This window comes from Poecilia latipinna, unplaced genomic scaffold (genome assembly GCF_001443285.1).
Source record: "Poecilia latipinna isolate Pla-1442-1.1 unplaced genomic scaffold, P_latipinna-1.0 Scaffold1815, whole genome shotgun sequence".
NCBI classification, from domain to species: domain Eukaryota; kingdom Metazoa; phylum Chordata; class Actinopteri; order Cyprinodontiformes; family Poeciliidae; genus Poecilia; species Poecilia latipinna.
The window spans coordinates 108,790-115,150 of record NW_015114431.1 but is presented as its reverse complement, the minus strand read 5'-3'; positions in this window follow the sequence as shown (position 1 = coordinate 115,150).

Below are 6,361 nucleotides of genomic sequence, written 5' to 3'. Positions count from 1 at the left end.
GGGTGGCGTTGTTGAGCAATTTACTAAAATTAAACTTCCACAAAATCTGAATTCCCATCTAGTGTCACCACACTTGCCAAAAAGAGTAGAAATGAAACAAACTTTGTTGGTTCACGTTTTCCTCCTCAGGATGTCTCAGATAAACCATCTGAGCCTGGGAATCTCCGTCCTCCTCCCATGGATCAGAGGTTGCTTTCCTGTCTTTATTATTTAGTGTAATTTATAGAAGAGTAGACTATGTAGGCATATAAGCTGGTGTGTATGAGAGTGTGTTGCATTGTGCCCTTTGGAACTTATATGGTTGAAAATAGCAAAAAAAAAGTGATGCACAGTGGCTTGGGTAAGTAACTTTAATTTTATTGCTGGATTGGAAATAGTAACACGTTAGATTACTTATTACTGAAAAAAAGAGGTCATATTAGATTAACAATATCACTGAATAATATTAATTTATTTGAGCTTTAAACGATAAACAGTTGTTCTCATGTGCTCTGTTCTATACTACTTGTAATTTGAGCCTTATTTGCAGCTGTTGCCATGATGTCATAACCACCTAATAATTCTAACTAGTGTTTCTCTGTGTGATATGTCATTTTTCAAAGTCAAACTCTTAAATCCTCACCATCTGCCCCTCTCCTACCTTACACAGATAATGGTTCTCCATTTCCACCTGTCTCCTCTGTTCTTTATTAACCATTATTCAGCTCCCCACTGTCACTAAAACATCTGAACTTGTAGGAAAATTCGAATTATCACCTCACCAGCCCAGTGTCTTCACTGCTCCTGTTCCTAAATCTTGTGATTTATCTTTTTATATATAGATTTTTTTTTCTGTAGACTTTGTTCATCTCTGGTCTTGTAATGAATGGCCTGGTGACCTGTCCAGGGTTCACCCCACCTCTCAACCACTGACCACTGGAGTTAGGGATCAAACCAGCTCCCAGGCCCCCACAACTCTGCAAGAATAAGAGGACACAGTCCATGAATATTAATCTCTGAAATGCACCACCATTGCAATCCACTTTGAGCTTTCCAATCTTCTTCTTCTGTTAAGTTTCATCTTGTCCACAATGGGATTGAGATTGTTCAGATGCACCTCCCTGCATCTCCTAAAGTTCAACCCAAAATTTAAAACCTCTCTCAAAGCCTGTGGTTAGACCAATCTCTCATAAAACTTTACTTTCTAATTTTGAAGACATTGTTTTTGTTCAAATTTTTACACATTTAATTTACATCTTATAAATGATAAAAGGACTGAATTTAAATAGTACTGACCACACAAGGCATTTACACCACAGTCACAATCACCCAATCACAATTCCAGCAGGAGGAAGCTGTAACCAAACTGGCAAGCTTCAGTTTCTAAGGCGACTCTACCCACTGAGCCACAGTCAGCCCTTCTCAATTTTTGAGATCAGAAGATTGCCAACAACAGTTTATTTGATTTGTTTCCTGTCCTTGGTCTAAAACCAGAAACATTGATTTTTTTAGAAGGTGAATTAAATAATAATTTTGAAGAAACCTGTTTATCATTCAATAAAATTATAGCTAAGATTTACAATGAAGCAATAATACTCTTTATTAGGCTTTTTTCTCTGGCTAAACCTGCATTAGTGCTGCAGCTATTACATTACACTGGTCAACAACCAAAAAAATGGTCTGAGATTCTTCAACAGTTTTAGGGTCATTTTGATGAGCTGAATCCAAAAATCACATTGGTTTCTGAACTGCTCATGATGCTCATGGAGCAACATAAGCATCAAAATTCATGACTTGTTCTCACATATGGATCAGTTTCTTGAGAATCTGGATCAATGAGTGATGAGCAGGAGGAGAGATTCCATCAGGACAGAAAAGAGATGAAGAATTTTACACAATGAAGATGTAATGTTCAATTCACATGTAATGTTCTTACCCTTATCAGTGTTTATTATTCAATTTGCTGAAATCCAAGTTTGTAACATTTAATTACCGTATTTTCCGCACTATAAGGCGCACCGGATTATAAGGCGCATAAGATAAATGCTACAGCAGAGGCTGGAGTTACGTTATGCATCCACTAGATGGAGCTGCACTAAAGAGAATGTCAATAAAACAGTCCCACTTCTGTCGGCGAGGAGAGCCTTCCGCAACTGGGCCGAGGCGTGGCCGAACGATGGTCACCCTTCTCCGTTCGCGCACAGAATGTTTGTGGAGAACGTGGTGCTAAATGACCTGCAGACGACCTGATTCTAGACGGTCAGTAGGTAGATAGGTCAGTCAAACTTTATTAATAGATTACATCCAGCGTTCTGACAACTATCCCAGCATGCACTGCGCGCTTCTTCTTCTACGGGCGAAAATGAAGTCGGCGGCTGCTTACCGTAGTTGTTAGTCCTGTTGTGGCTCAATATTGGTCCATATATAAGGCGCACCGGATTATAAGGCGCACTGTCGGCATTTGAGGAAATTGAAGGGTTTTAGGTGCGCCTCATAGTGCGGAAAATGCGGTAGTACACTCGGTTAGAAAACATTTTTTTTTTCTCCTAAAACTTTTTTTGGATGAGAAATATTAACGGAAATGAACTGATAATGTCATGAAGAAATGTTACTAATTTAGTCAGGAGATCAGATTTCTCTAACTCAAATTAGAATAAAAACCTGACCTGATTGCGAAAAATGGATGTCAGTTTTGGATTCAATGGTGCAAAATAGTCATAATTTAGTTGAAAAAACATAGACAACAAAAATATTGTTTGTAACCCGATGTAATTTGTTGTATTGTTGTTATTATACTAAATTAAATATCTCTTCTTTAGTATATCTTTGACTTTTCCTTTGGTTTTTTTGTGTTTTTTTTTTATTATGTAAAATACTTTGAAATGCCTTGCTGGTGAAATGTGCTACATAAATAAAATTTGATTGATTTGATTTGATTGATATTCACAAATTCTATAGGGCATCATGCTGCAGGGAGGCAGTTTTCCTCCCCAGATAATAATCTTTGACTGTTTACAGACTGTTACAAGTCATAAAATAGTTGTGAGATTTGAACATACCACTGACAGGGTGGTTGTCTTTCGGTGTAGCCCCACCTCCTCCCTTGAATAAAAGCATTTATTTGTTCTCTTCCAAAGACTGTTGATCTAGCACTTTTTTCTCTGTTCTACAGATAGTACGTCTGGTGGCTGAAACAGAAACCATACAAACCAAGCTGAACCTGCAAGGTGGTAAAACACCTAAGTACTCTTGTAATAGCAGCAGCAGGAATTTCAGCCAGCCTGGGTAACATTTGATCCCCCTCTCAGGCTGGATTAGAGTGGCCCTCAACAAGCCCCCGTCTTATCCAGCCTGTCATGGCTGCAAGCAGGGCATAGTGGGGACTCTTGGAGGATCTATGGGGCCCTATGGGGCTGTTGTATCATGAAAAAGGAATTACAAACAAATTGCCGAGGGCCAGCACATTATTTTAAGACTTGTGGCAAGTTTATGACTTGCTAATGTTCCTAATTATATGGCCATGAAAGACTTAATTAATTAAAGGGTTGTATCAGGGACAGAATGCACGGCTGGGTACAGAGGAAGAAAAAAAAAAGGAAAAATAGGCCACAAAATAATGGAAGAAAAAAAAAGATAGTGATGAGAAAGAAAGTGGTTGCCTGTGTTTGTTATCATGGTTCCAGTGCATTGGTTTTTACTGCCTGGGTAGAATTTAGTGGTTCTCACTACAGTGTGGAAAAGAAAATGTGAGTCTCCAGGAAATGCAACCATAATGATCAACCCCTTGCTGATACCTAATATGCCCTACGTTCCCCCCATGACTTTTTCAAAGTGTCTGTAATCATATTATTGTAAATGTTGGTGCAGTTAATTGCATGGAGAGGAAAATGGGCCATGCTTGGCGGGTTATGGGGAATTTTTTAAAAGTTTGTTTGCCCTCTGGAGTATTGGAGACACTAATAATGGTGGATTGGAGGCGAGTGTGCGAGAAAGCGGAAGATGGAAAGAGGAAAAAAGCAGGAGGAGGGCAGCTCTTACAGGGAATGTTTCTCCTCTCTCCACTGAGGAGGACTTGGCTGTGGCAAGCAGAGTGAAAATAATAGTTTTCATGATGCGGATCATAACTTCTCTGAGTTAAAGAAAGTGGGAGATATTGGCTCTGCATAAATTGATGTGACAAGCAGAACTTTTACATGATGTTCCCAAACTAAAGATCATATAGACGTACATTTTTGAAAGGTAAAAAAAAACAGTTTTTAGGAAAATGTACACTTATGGAGGGTTGGAGAAACATGTTCCAAATTCATCATCAAAGCAGTTTCATTTATTCTTATCTTTTCCTCCCACTACATTATTTATCTTGAACAGCAGGTGCTACTACTGAAAAGTGAGAATAATACACCAAGGAAAAGGCACAAATAAAGTCATATGAATGCACAATGCTGACATGTGACATGAAGGATGTAATAAACTAAACATAAATGTATGAGAAGAGTTTTATATGAATAACAACTGCATATTGCTTATAGTTAATGTCGTAAATGGTTCTGCTCAAAATTGAATCGAAAAATAAAAAAATAAATAAACAATTGTCAATTCTACTGACATTTATCTGGAGTTTACAATCTGCAATGGAATCTTAAAAAACACTGTCATGGGCTTCTAGCTATGCATGGTATCTGTAAGGCTTTAATGCTTTATTTGGATGAATTAGGGCCAAAAAGGAAAAAACCTGGCAACAGTCTGAGAGAAATCAATTCAAGAGCACAAGAAACAGAACATAAGGATCAGCTAAGAAACTAAACACACAGGAAATAATTAATATGCAACCCCTTTGTAAAAATAATGAACCCAGAGAAATAAAAATGTTTGGCAAAACTTATCGAACACAAGCACAAAAAAAACAACCTCCAAAAAGAACAGAAGAAAGGAGTACACAAGTATGTTGAGTGGAAAAAGATGCACAAAGCTGAAGGTTAAAGATGTAGGTTTGAAATTTTTACTCAACATTTTGCAGTTTAAAAGTTATAAGATGTTCCTGTAATCTTTGAAGGTGTTGTTGAGGAATAGTGCAACGCTATTCTTTGGTCTTTGGCTGCTTTTACATTTTGACTTCAGCTTTTCCTGTAGCAGCTCCCAAATTGTGTAATGATCTGCCCTCTGAAATTAGACAGGCTTCTCTGTTTTTAAATCTCTTCTGAAAGCAGATCTTTTCAACCAGGCTTGACGCCTCATGAATTGCAGGAATTAATTGTACATGATATAGTCATATGATTCTTATCTGTGATTCCTTAAAATATATATTTTTTATTTAAAAGCATCATTGCTTACTTTTTGTGTAAATATGTTTTTTTTCTAACACAGGACATTGTCTGGTGTTTAGTTCTCCATCAGCCATTATCTCCAGTCTAAACTCGCTGTGCTGGGCCTTTGTTGGATCCAGCAGCTTTTCTGTTTGAGGTAATGTCTGCATTCTTTAAAGAAATGTAACAACCTTGGAGTACCTCAAGTAAGCCAAAAGACTAAATACATGCCAAGCTTGATGGGCATTGTTCTTTAGAGGATTAGGTTTCACCCTGGCCTATCCATACGGTAACAGGAATAGGTCCAGAGTTTACCAATTTTCTGTTCATTCTTTAGGATCCAACACCATGACTACTTCCGTCCAGAACAATGATCCATTGAGTTTATCTGTTCATCAAGCCTGCCTGTATAAAACAAAATATCCTTAAAAATTCAGGTGAGAGGTTTTATTGTTCTGTAAAAAAGTAAAAGATTAGAGTTTTCAGATGAAGAATATTCTGTATCAGAATAAATGAAAAATTAAATATGCCGGTTGCTTTGGCTTCATTAGCCTTTTGCAAACCCTAACAAATGATTGGTTACTCAACCAGGTTCAGCTGATAAAGACATGCACATCAAAAGATGATCAAACTGTTCAGACATTACTGCCTGGAAGTCATGCATAGGCTGCTTCCTTGCTTACACATCCACATGCAGATGTCTTCTTGCCCTCTGTGCGCTGAATCCTGCCCTACCACTCTGGGCTTACTCTAAAAATATTGTTCATTTTCCAGCTCATTGCTGAGGCTCATTTGGTAAAGTGTTCTTCCAACTATCATCAATATCTATCCTAAGGAGGCCGATGCACTGAGACCCACTGGGTTGCCGTGACCTGCTGTATGTCCCACTCCACAATGCTCAAGCTTACATTTATTAGAGGGCAAGGAGGACTCATTTCTTTTTATGTCAACATTTTTCAGAACCAGTGGAATAATATTTTTTTTAGTTACTGCCCTGACTGATAGAGTGAACACTTTTTTTCTCTGTACAGGTGCAATTAAAAGAAATTGAATACCACAAAAAAGTTTGTTTTTGTCAT